The sequence below is a fragment of the Pelmatolapia mariae genome, linkage group LG16_19, assembly GCF_036321145.2.
Source record: "Pelmatolapia mariae isolate MD_Pm_ZW linkage group LG16_19, Pm_UMD_F_2, whole genome shotgun sequence".
Classification (NCBI taxonomy): Eukaryota; Metazoa; Chordata; class Actinopteri; order Cichliformes; family Cichlidae; genus Pelmatolapia; species Pelmatolapia mariae.
This window is the reverse complement of record NC_086241.1, coordinates 54422711-54435874: the sequence shown is the minus strand read 5'-3', so window position 1 is coordinate 54435874 and position 13164 is coordinate 54422711. Positions and strand designations below refer to the sequence as shown.

At 40.1% G+C, this 13164-nt stretch overlaps 1 protein-coding gene across 4 annotated transcripts in view; it reads right to left on the bottom strand.

The window, feature by feature from the left end:
• The window catches only part of luzp1 (leucine zipper protein 1), a 51172-nt gene that overhangs the window by 22827 nt on the left and 15181 nt on the right, over nt 1–13164 (bottom strand). Inside the window, exons 2-4 of one of the 4 annotated variants that reach the window (XM_063497307.1) lie at nt 9007–9063; nt 7021–7054; nt 6505–6663 (exon numbers count right to left, since the gene is read on the bottom strand). The exons of 1 other annotated variant lie outside the window; for it this stretch is intronic. The gene's annotated coding sequence lies outside the window, so the exon portion shown is untranslated. Of the gene's footprint in view, nt 1–6493; nt 6664–7020; nt 7055–9006; nt 9064–13164 lie in introns of those variants that run through there. 2 more of the 4 variants (XM_063497306.1, XM_063497308.1) reach the window with 2 other exon arrangements.

Below are 13164 nucleotides of genomic sequence, written 5' to 3'. Positions count from 1 at the left end.
TTCTGAGTATCAGTATCAGGTCTGTCCAGCTGAAAGGTGGTCAAAAGTTATGCTTAAGGTAAGTAAAAGTTCTGCTTGTGATCAGTCTATGGTTGTGACCCACATTTCTCAGTCCGTCAGTTTTAGCTTGAAAGCTTTGGTGAAAAGTAACCATCCTCTTCCCTGTGAGCCTAGTAACCCATACCCATTTCTAGGTCTCTTATCCCCTCCCCTGTCTGTCTACATCAAGGGCCTTGTTGCTGGGGCTTAAACCACCACTACACTTGTGAGGATGGGCATGATAAGTAGATGAGAGGGAGGGGAAAGAGGGAGGATGTGGATGAGAAAGCCCACAAGAGGTGGAAGAGAGGGTAAGACAGATGTGGCAGGGTGAGTGAAAAAAAAAGCAAGAGGAGTTGTCAGACTCGTTGGAAGAGTATTGCTGTTCCAAACATGTACTACATTTTTGGCTTCTCTGGTTATGACCTGATTGAAGATTTGCCTTTGAATTCAACTCAAAGCTCCCAGAGCTTTTTTCTTTCGGCTCTGCTCCTAATCTTTATGGCCAAACAGTTAATTGTAGCATGTTTTCCAACAGAAATCAGGATTACATCCACAAGTCACTGTTGCTGCAACACAGAAGGAGAGAAGCAGGAGAAGCAGGGGAAGTATATTTAATGCTCTATTTAAAACTCAGCACCCGAAAATACTAGCCAGTCAGTAGCTAACTTGTCCTGGGGCAGATCTGCAGCCAAGGAGATCTGGAGCAACTTAAATCTAGTCAGTTCAACAGAATCACAAAATATCTCAAAAATGCATGAATTCTTTGATCCCCAAGAGCACACGGATATTAAAAACCCAGAGCTGTCTCTTTACTTGCTATAAATCAGTGTCAGTGCTGACAAATTAGAAGAATCAGGCCTACTCTGATCAGGCAGCTTCTAATAAAAAAAAAGGCCACAATGATACATCTGCCAACTGGCTGACTGGCTTCTGCAAAACTACTGGTCAGTTTATACTTCAATTCTGGGATGTGGTTTCAGTTCATACCTCGGTTTTTCTTTAGAGGGGAAGAATAAAAAGAGGGAAAAAAAAAATCTCTTTACCGCAGACCTGATAAATTGATCATAATCAGATCAAAACAAAAAATATATTTTCAGTTCACTCGTTACGTGAATGATCTTCAGGAGGAACCTTTTTTTTTATAAACACAAGAATTTACAAAAAGTCTGTAACCTTCTTAACTCAAGCTAACAGCAGAAGAAACCACTAGTATGACTTTATGTCCACTGTGTAATGTGCTTTAGGGATATCAACTGAAGCTGAACTAGAACCGGGCGGTACTTTCATTTCAATACCACACTATGCCACAAGACAATCAATGTAACCTTTATTTAACCGGACAAGCCATTATTTTCGATGGTGACCTGCTAAAAAGGCAGAGGTCTGTGGGCAAATGGAGGTACAGCTATAAAAAGAAGTATCAAAAGTTACATTTCAACACACCCACTGGCAAAACGCTACCCCCGACTGATGAATGTTGTCATTATAATCTAAAGAAGGTAACTGCGATAGATAGCTTTGAACATTACAGCTTTTACCATGCTAGCCTGCTTTAGCCAGGCACATGCAGGTCCACATGGGTATTAAGATCCAGGAAAGCTAAACTGAGGATGTTTGGATCCCATTTCTGTCTCAGCTTCAGAACAGATTCAGTATGTTGAAGAACTGCTCAAAGTATTTAGTCCTTCACAAAAAGCATTCAGAAAATGAGCATTAAAGCTAACTGCTTTGTGTGCATCAACTCATATCTATAGCCTGCCAATTCGTCAATGAGCTTAATATCCTTATCAACTCTATAAACTTTGCTCATGTGGTACATTCTTATCATGAAGAAAAAATAAAGTGTGGCATACTTGTTCCCAGTCCAACTTTTTGATTGGTAAAGTCCTTTGATACTAGTTTGATACTTTGATAACCCAACACATTTCTTTGTCTTGCTCAATCATCCAGGTAAGTAAATCCCAAAAAGTTGATTCTCTTCATCTGGATGTAGCATTTTCAGTGGGAGATACGTTAGCTGAAACTAGCCCACTGAATGAACAATGGGCTGTGAGGTCAGTTCCTTGATCATTAATATGCAAATTGTCATGACCATTGATCAACAACCACTGATCAAGACCATTGATCAATAGCCATGAGTACTATTAAACACACACCCAGCTGAAGAGAACATATACTTTATTTTTTCCAAAGTTAGAAAGTGCCTTAAATAACTGACATACGTAAATAGCTGTGTGTATGGACACTTGTATTTCAGACAACGGCGAGCTTAGCAAAACCTTCATTTTGATGTTCTGGTTAAAATTTATGTCCCATTTGAGTTGCCACATAGTTCCAGAGAAATATTTTCCTACTTCTAATGAATCATGTCCTTAGCATGTTATCCTCCATGCTTGGGTTCAGAGGTCACCAACCCTTCCAAATAGCACTCCTATGTGACCCAGTGTCTTTTATGGAGCAGGCATTGTTATGAAGAGAGTGGATTCTGCTGCTGCTGATTTGTCTGTGATATTAGCCATTAAACACGACATAAATAAAAATAAGTAAAGAAGAGATGGCAGAAACACCCTTCAGCCATGTTATGAGCAATGACGTTACATAGTTTGTCCACCAGAGGGCATTTGACAATGTCACTGGTGGAAACACAAACATCTAGCGCCACAAACAACTACTAGTTGATGTGAGCAGTGAGAGTATAAATAAATAACAACACAACAAATGTTAAGAAATGCATTTAATAATACATTTTAATAATGCATTTACATCTCGTGTGTTTTAAAGAAACAAATCAGCCGATAAATCTGTTTTCAAAATAATGATAATAATAAAAAACTGGTGGCAGTATCTGTCCCACAAATCCTATATAGGTCGGACTCCAAACTAAACTGGCGACGACGTAGAAAATCAAAGTCTACGTTTGTTGACAAACAGTGTGGTTGTTGTGGAGCTAACAAATTACAATAAGGAAGCATAATAAAATCCTATCTGATATGCTAGTAACAACCAGTTTCACGACCATCAATCCAATGGACTCATTGCCTCCAAGCATCACAATTCCGCTAATAAACCCTGGGATATTTTTCGGGAAGCTGCCAATTACAAAACAGTGACTCAGACACATGGCAACGGAGCTGTGCACACCTGAGTCATAAACTGTGTTTAAATCCAGGTATAATACACCTTTCAGTTAATTCAGTGCTATTAAACCACTGTAATGTAGTTTAAATGGTGAATATCAAATACTCGCCAAACTGCTGCACTGAAAACAACTTATCCATTCTCTCTCTTTCACAAAGGCCACCAGTCTGAAACGTTAGCATGTTGTCGACTTTTTCCTGAAGTTTTGTGTAACACATTTAACAGCTTTTAATTAAGATAATAACAGCATGTTTTAATTCTGAAATCCATTATAGGAATGCTTTTTCCACATGCTCAGAAATGAATGAGGAATAGCACTGATGACTGCTTTATATCAGTAAAATCGATTAATAGTCATCCCCAAGCAACATGAGTAATGATTAAGAGTCAAGTGTCCATAAAAGGCAAGTTCAAATCTTAGTAAAGCATTCACTATGTGGTAACGAAAAAAAGGGGAATACAAAATATTTGTCATGCTCATGAATTTTGACCTGAAGCATTTTTAGATTTTATGGGTCAGTCTGTATTGGTGTGTGGGTGTGCCGCTCGTAGGAAAATGAAACCTCAGAAAGTCCCACTTGTAAAGTGACGGGAAGACTTTGGTCACTGTGAAACCATACCATGAAATTAGTATAAGCTGTGATTAGATCAGATGATTAGAGAACAGAAAGAGACCGAGAACGAAAGAGGAGCTTTCTCAATAAGCTTGCATAGCATGAATAGACATCTAATAGGCAAACCTATTCACTTGCTTTTTCCAATCTCTTTTTTGAAACCAGTTCCGGTTCTCAAGTCACTTTAGTTGCACAACTTTCTCTCGGTGTTTGTTCAGTCTTTAAATTGCAACGGGTCATCCACACAGTTGGTTGATAGCATAGATGACCTGAGAGCAAGGGGGCTAAAGGTCATAGCAGCATTAAAGGATCAGCCTTGAGTATAATGAGCTGAACTGCAGTTTTGTTGTAGAATAACAGCTGTTAAAACAATTTCAGCACGCACAGGTAGAATCCTCATGCTGCAATGAGCGTGTGCAAATACGCAAAGTTGTGTGTGACGATGAACTGCTGCTAAAGGAATGCGTTTGTGTCAGCGTTTAACACTGATAAGGGAACATGAAAACATCACAACATGATGACACTTGTTAAGAGACAACACTATGTGAACAAGTGTGAGCAATGCAGAAAAGGAATGAGGTGAGGCAGACAGAAGTTAGGCGAGAGCTAGAGTCATGAATACCATTTCTTCTTTCCATATTTAGACTTTTTGAAGTTTTAAGTATTTTCTCCCTCATCTGCTGTTACAGAACTCAATCCATCTGCTTATTGAACATTTGGAGAATCGAGCAGTGTTATTTGGTGTATGCTCTGTATTACTCTGTTTTCATCTGCCTCATATATGAGCCATTATATATGCAGACCAGCAATGAGCATATATATCGATCAGGCTCTATTTCACATAGAGAAGAAGGATACAATCTCAACTAACTGCATGACTTAAAAGATCAACATCAAGATTGGAATTAAGGTTGAGTAACTTTAACTGAACATGTTACAAAATCTAAAATACTATCCTTGTGTGGTGTTATTCTGAAATACACATTACCACTGTGTTTGGAGACAGCTGGACTGACTTCTTGAGTATCAGCTGACAGGTTTCCCTAACCTTAAAAACAGAACAATTGCATAATGACTGAAACTAGCACCATTTCCTAACAATGACCCACAAGCTCAGTTTCAACATCATTGAGATGCAAATTGTCATCAGTATTTACCAATGGCCATCAATACTTTTCACAGAAAAATGGGGAATGACTGGAATCACAGCATTGTAAGTAGGTAAAGATGTACTCTTAGGCCTCGCTCCTGGGTTCAAGTGGTCGTTCCATTTCTCACATAAATTGCTTATGAACTGCAAACCTGCAATCCTTCCTGTCCAGCATATACAAATCCTCATCAGTTGAAAGAGTGGCCACCGGCCTGTAGGTGTAAATAGACTGAGGAGTCCCAGTCTGACAATGTAGCGCATCCGTTTAGCCAGTGATTGTTTAATTTCCCAGATGTATAATTCCCTGCAATCCTATTGGCACTTAAATTCATTTACTGTATTGCTCTGTTTGTACCAAGGGACCCAATCCTTGGGGTTGGTAAGCCACTGAGATGCATGTCTTGGTTGTTCTGACCCTCCGGACACAAAGGACTAGCACACTTTTCACTATCGGACCATCGCGTGATTGCAGCCTCTCCCCAATTCTCTGAAAACAGCACTCATGGCCGCTGATTAAGGGTCAAAACAATTTGCATATCAATGATTATGAAACTGATCTCGTGGCTCAGTGTTATACAGTGTTGCTGGTTTTGATTGTTATGCAGCTGTACTGTTCATAAGGCTGAGGAAACCTGCAGTCTGCTGTGACTGAAGGAATCAGAATGGATGCGTGATGAAACGTTTCTCCCACTGAAAACGTTGCGTCCAGATGAACAATAATCAACCTTATTACTTCATTTCTGAGGATGTCTCAACACAGTCTGTGTTCTATCAGCAAAACAAATTGTTAACATTTTAAATGCCAGTAGTTGATATTTATGCTGAAGTACAAGAGATAATTATTTAACCATATTAACTCTTACTGGTTTCAGCACAGACTGGTCTCGTGCCCTCCCTAGCTCACACACTTAAATATTTACATAGCACTTAATGCTCTGCAGTGTCACTGGGAGGAAGTGTCTTTAGACAAACTGAGCAACGTGTAACTCTGCACCACGTGTTACAGGGAGGGGCACAAAAATGCATTTCCATTTAAGATTTGTGGTGTAAACACTCACATAAAGGAATAACACAATAAAGAAATCATGTATTGATCTCAAAGTGATTGACAATTACTAATTATAACCAATAAAGAGATTATATGAATAGAACTGATCTACAGAGGCAGCAACTGTCCTTTCTCCAAAAAGGCCAAGGACATCAATAATAATTGATTACTATACATTATTCGCTTTCATCACCCTGGCTATTGTTCTCCTTTGTCATCAGTCTCTGCCACCATCATCTCCATTCATGTGACCTCTAAATGTCCCACCCCAGCCCCCCATTTCTGTCGCTGCTTTCCTTCCCTTCACCTTCACTGTATTACCCCCGCTTTCCTGCTGCACTTCTGTGTCCTTCCCCTTGCACGGAAGAGAGGAGGAAATGACAGCTGATCCTCAAAGTCTCCTGCGATTATGAATTGGAAATTTTCTGAGCGTAAGCCTCGCGGTAGCTAATAGACAACCACGGTCAATTCATTCAGACACATCAATAGCTCTTAACATACAGCCGTTCCACCTTCTGCCTGGCTGCTCCGCATCCTGTTCATTCACCGTTTTCCCATCCTAACACAGGGCGCGCACACACAGAGTTTGCTTGGCAGAGCTTGGCAGTGCTTCATCAGCCTGAGCCTTGGCATTAGCAGCCCGCTGCGGCTGAATGGAGACCTCAGTGGCTCTGTGATGAGAAGGGGGAGAAAGAAGAAAAAGAAAGACACAGGGAGAAGAGACACAGCAGAGAAGCTCAGACGAAATAAATGTGCAGAGTGAAACGTGTGCAATAATGGAAGAGAAGCAATGACAGAGAGCGACAGAGAAAAAGCAGATGAAGATGAGAGAGAGGGAGAGAAACAAGAGGAGTGACTGTATAGAATGCAGAGCAGGTAGATGACAGAGTGGATTACTGCAGCAGGAATGCAGCAGTGGCTGCAGGAAGAGGGGAGAGGAAGAGGGAGAAGAGGAGATGTGGCAGAAGGTAAAATGATGACGTGTTTCAGAGGAGATGTGCGTCCCCGTGGGATGATGCGGTACTTACAGATCGTATCGCTCTAACTAAGAGCAGCGTGTGACTGCAGATTGCAAAAGTACATCAAGGAAAAAAACAAAAACAAATGATAAACTAAACTGAGTGTAAAAGCATAAATCATTCATAAATTAAAAGAATCGTGTTCCTGTAAGTGAGAGATGTAAATAGGATTGGGAAGTGCCTTCAGAGTTTCCTGTTTTAATGTTTGTTTTAATGGTGTCTGTCAGTTTTAGGATTACCATTCAGAATAATAAACATGTTTAATGGCAGCTCGGTTTAGACACACAGAACACGCCCTGGCCACATATTGACCTTACACACTTGTGGGAGCAGACAGCAGAGGAGATGTGATAAGACAGTGATACACACTGTGTCTGCTGACTAATCTGACGTAAGAACGCAGACACCCACACACACCCACTGAGCACTGAATGAAGTTTGAAGATAAAGTTTGTGAATCCTTTTGGCTGTCTGCTATGATTCATAATAAAATGTGACCTGAAGTTATCATTTCTTGGATTGAATTACTCACACAGCCTCCTTTATATATTTTCTGCAGCTTCTTATGAGAATTGCAAAACAGTGAGGAGGAACTCTGGAACGTCCTTCCTTACGAGGCCGCTTCAGTTCAGCAGAATTTCTGGGATGTCTTGAGGTCACAACGTCTCATTTGGGTTAATATCAGTAATCTGATTTTGCCCTTGCAAAATGTACATTTCCAACTACACCATGGACAGACCTCTCAACCGCTTCAGGAAAAGGGACTGCTGCCTTTAAGTTGTCCTCTAAAAAATATTTAAAACAAATTTGAGCTTAGGTCCAGGCTCTAAGTCAGCAAAGCAGCCCCAAACTTTGATGTCCCCTTCAGCATTCTTCATCTTTTTTTGATGTTTTGGTGCTCACACAAGTCCCTCTTCCTGTAAGCATTGCATTGTGCATTGTGTTTGATCTCTTTAATTTCAAACCTGACTCAGTATCTTTTGAAGATTTAGAGGTTCACTTACGTTGAGTGATCCCTCTGTGTGCTTGTGTGTTATTAGTCACACCATTTGTCCTTTCCGGTGCTCTCAGTGTATATCAAACCGCATTTTACTGGAAATTGCATTTTTTTGCAACTGTACACGTATGTACCACTCCTGTGTTACTTTAGGCTATAGGGAAGGAAATGCGGCGCCGGCATTTGTGCCCAACAGGAAACAGACTCACAAAAGAGTAGAGGAGGGGTTGAGGAGGCGAGGAGGCAAGGAGGAGGGGGAAAGGAAGGGAAGAAAAGTAGGCAAGACTGGAGGATGAGGAGAAGAAGTGAAGGGAAAGATGTGAGAGTTTAACCAGACTAGCCTGAAACTGAGAAGCTGTCTAACACGGTTAGTGACCTAATGCATTTAAATACCAACTGCAATACTCTGGTAGGTTTTGACTCAACTTCACTAATAAACTAAACTTCACTACTTCTGTGCCCGGAGCTGCTGAGAACGCGAGAAAACAGCTAGCCTGACAATCTCAGAAGAGGTTGATTTGGCACAACTCAATGTTGCACTCAAATAATGGTGCTATCCATCCACTATAATGTCAGTTGGTAATTATGTGTCAAAGAAGAAGTGCTGCCGTATGAGCTGTAAACTGGAAAGGGGTGAAGAGAAACAACAAATAGTTTATTTTCCACTTTAGACATGAAAAGGAATGAACTAGAGGACGAGAAGGAGAGCACTAAATTACAGTTGACTTTATTCACATAAGTGGAGACGTATCAGCCTTACAGATAAAACTGTATTGGGTCATAACATCTGCCTGGTCACTCAATGCTTATTTGTGTAAAATAGTTAACAAGAACAGGGGGTTAAGAGGCTATATTAGACAACTTCCTGATTACAGATTATGTCTTAAAAAAAAAATCTGCTTAGATTGGCAGGAGTGTAAGTGTAGGCCTGCTGGGCTGCAGGGCTTGTACACACTGGCAGAAATCCTAAAAATCACAAAGAACTTCCCACAACTTACTTAATTTAAGATGCATCCTTTCCTCTAAAGCAAATCAAGCTCCACAAACTCTCCATCCTGTGGTTAAAACACACAGAGAGGGCATGAGGTTAGTAAAAATGGAAGCACTGGTCATCATTATATCAACACACACACTCATGCCATCTTTCGCCATTGTTATCTTTGGCACTTGACAAAGCCCGGGGCCTGCGGCTGGGCTGACAATGCAGTCACTGTAAGGGAGATCGTTCACAGTCAAGCTAAGAGGCTAAGAATGAGCTAACTGCTCAGATATGGGGCACATTCTGAGGCTTTGCAATAGACTCATGCATGAGCAGACAAGCAATGTTTGGCCACGACAACAGAAGGCCCTATTCAGTTCTCTGGGGAGGCACTGGTAAACACACACACACACACGCACCATTATCATAATCATCATCATCCTAGAAGCTCTCATCTGCTTCAAAACATGTGCAAACACACACACACACACACACACACACACACACACACACAACCCAGACTTGAAGCATTCCACTACAGTAGCATTCCATATGTTTGGTTAAGCACAGAGAATCCAGATTTAAGACCCGAGTCTGGACTGAATTTAAAGGATGAGAGGGAAAGGCTGAGAAATGAAGTAGAGGACTGGGCTGAAAGAGAAAGGGAACACTGCTGGAAACTGTAAGCAGCAGCAGGACGCTCACTTTTGTAACTGTACATCAGAGAGGGAACATTATTTACGACATAACAAGCTTGAGTTTCGAGACATGGAAAATGAAGAACAATGTAAAGTCTGAGAATCTAATTCACAAATGCCATCCTGATGAAGACAGAACAGGCTCATAAACAAGAAAGCAAGCTCTGATTTGTAACTGTTTTGCCCACAAAAAGGGAAATGGAAAATACTTGTGTAGTTGACACTAGTTTTTATGAATGATTAAAAAGAACAACACAAATACTCTAAAATCTGTGGTTCTCAGACTTTGTTAAGCACGAATCACCCCAGAAGCACAAAAATAAGTTTACACCCACTCAATATTTCTTTTCATTTCCTGGTTGCCTGTTCTAGCAAGCAAATGATCCCACGTTTCAAAACAAAACTATTGTGTTTACCCTCTGTTATCTAATGGATCAAAGGAAATGAGCTACAACATGCTGATGTGGGAGCTTCAAGGCCATGGCTGAGCGAGGTTCTTTTTTTTTTATATATATATATTTTAGCAACTGGTGTATCTGCGATATCATCAGTATCCTTACATGACAAAGGTTTTCAAAAGCATCACAATATCAATGATACAGACACAATACTTTTATGCTTGTTAGCATGCACAACAACAACAACAACAACAAGACAAGGCCAGGCATGTCTGAGACCGAGAGCCAGGTGTCAGCTTCTGATGATGCTGATGAGCACCTAAAAAAGAGCTACTTCAACAATCAGCAGAGTAGTTGGCAAAATATGCAAGAAAACTGTTTCTGGAATAGTGGAAACAAACTTGTTTCACCACCTTAAGGGGAAACACGCCAATGTGTGCAACAGGGGTAAGAAGGTATGTAAAGAGGAGATATGAGCAGCTGCCGATACGCGACCCAAATGTAAACAAGTGACTCAGAGCACGCCATATGACAGGAAGAGCAAACGGTGGATGGAAATTACTGATGCAGGTACATGGCGGAAAGGCAGCTGGTTAAGGTAAAGTAAGATAAACTATCCAAGGTAGGAAAAAGTTTTCGGTTTTGATTTAACTATCAAAGTGCGACAGGTGCCATCACTGGAAAAGGAAAAAAAACCCCAACAACAACAACAAAAAATAAGTGCATTTATGTATCATTAGAAATATTATTGCACATTTTGCTGAAACACTGAAATTATTAAATGTTTCTATATATAGAAAGTTATTATATAGAAACATTGTGATGGCGTTTTAAAGACTACTTCTCCTGCCACTTTATATAAGAGACTGTAAAGCAGTTTCCCTTTATTTAACCTAGGCTGACATAAGGAAGGGTGGCAAGTGATGTACTCAAATACTGTTTGATCATGTAAGTACCTTCTGACAGACACAGAGCACTTGCCTTTTACTTGATCCTGCCACTCTCAACCTCTTTCCATGTGCCTATTTGTTCTTTCACATCTTTACTCCGCAGGAAGGCGATAACCCAGCAGCTCTGCGCTCAGCCATGTCATCTTAGACTGATGAAAGCAGCCGTATAACACGGGTTTTGCTGAATCATCCGACATTCTCACGATTCATGACATTACAGTACTGCCGTAAACCAAGTGTGTAATTCTGCTGAGCATAACAAAACAAGAGTGTGTGATTAATGAAATTGATTATAATTGAAACGTATGACTTCACTGATCAGATCTGACACATTTTTTATGGTCCCAAAGAAATTATAAACCCACGTTTGTCTGCTTTTGTGTGTGCTGTTGAGTTGCGTATTTGTGTGCGTGTGTGTGAAGGAAGTTCAGATGGTTAGCCAGCCCATAACCAAGGAAAACTAAAAACAGCTGTCTCCTGCTCATCCCTCACACCCACTCGCTTCCCTTTATACACACAGGTTGTGGAGAATTCATCATTCTACTCAGCAGAATTAAGTGAAACAGTGTGAGATGGAGCTTCCTTCAGAATGCGTGTTGGTGACTTACCTATCAGACACCTGAGGGCTCTACTACAAAGAAGTTTTAGGGGGTTAGCAAGGTAACGCCGGGGTTTTTAGTGTCAGTTCACTCTAAAATAGTGAATTCATTCCTTCGATGGCCCATGGACCTCACTGTGCATTTAGTAATAGGGTCTAGATGTCTTTTTTGGCTTTCGCTGAGGAGCATTAATCAAGAAATACATTTTTAGGGGCCATCTCTGTGATTTTTCTTCCCTCCATTTGCAGCAAGTAATCGTAAAACACCTATAGTGCCTATATTGTTCTATAAGCAGTAATATAGTGTTATCATCTGTAAACAGTTATCCAGATAAGTAAAGCCAGATAAGGAAAAGATATCCTTGGTATACTAAACTTGGTTCCTAATACAAACCCCAGTTCAGTTGTTTTTCTTTCCCTTACATCAAGTTTAATTTGCATGAAAAGAAACACATTTTTAGGGGCATCTTTACTCCTTGATTTTTGAATTGTTTGCTGCAAATAATGTTAAAACAACTTCTTATATTGTTCTTTAAGCTGTAATATATTGTTATGATCTTAAACAGCGGGATTATCAACATTATCTGGAGTAAAGCCAGATAGGGAAAAGATATTCTTCTTGTACTAAACTTGCTTCCTAATACAGTTTTCCCCCTTCCTTACATCATGTGTCATTTACACAAGTTTAAACTGACTTTTTACTTTTTATGTATCAGGAAAATGTCTTATAAATGTCTGACCTGTATTAAAAAAAAAGGTACACCTAGCTCTACTGCAATGCAGTAAATCCCTGCAATAAACTCAGCTTTCGTGCAGCCACTGAAATTTATGGCATTATGGAAACTTGCTTTTATGGGATGGACAAAATATTAGAAAAATCTCTCAGTTAAACAAGACACAATTCAGCGGCACCGTAAGCACAAGCCTCTAAAATGACTAATGTTGAGCACACAGAAACACCACTGAACAAGAAAGAATGCCTCTAAAGACTAAAGTGGAAAGTGAGGATACATTTGTGTTAAATTAGTTTAAATGTTACATTATCTGCTTTTTCAGACCAAGTTTATTTATTTTCCCCCATACTATAATAGTAAAAGCATGTATTTAGTTTTCATTACATGCACAGTGTGTTAACACAGCATTAACTATGTGAAACAGGGCAGAAATCCCTGTTAAGGGGTTTTCCTCCAATAAATTCCTCATAAACACACAATGTGTCATTTACTGTGCCTTTATCATCCTTTTATGATTTATGCAGTATCTCTTGATATTTTTTTCAGAACTTCGGCTTTCACTTTCACATGCAGTATGCCAAAGTTCGGGGTGTGAGTTTATTTTTCAACTGCCGAACTTAGGACACGTCGTTGTTGTTTCACTCCAATGTAAACGTCATGGACGACATGACCAACACACAGATAAACTGAATAAAATAAATGAAACAAGGCAGAACCAAAGAAGGAGAGAGAACTCAGGTTCTGTTTCTTCCATGAGAGAACATTTCAAGTCCTCAAACGCCATCCTGGGTTCCAACGG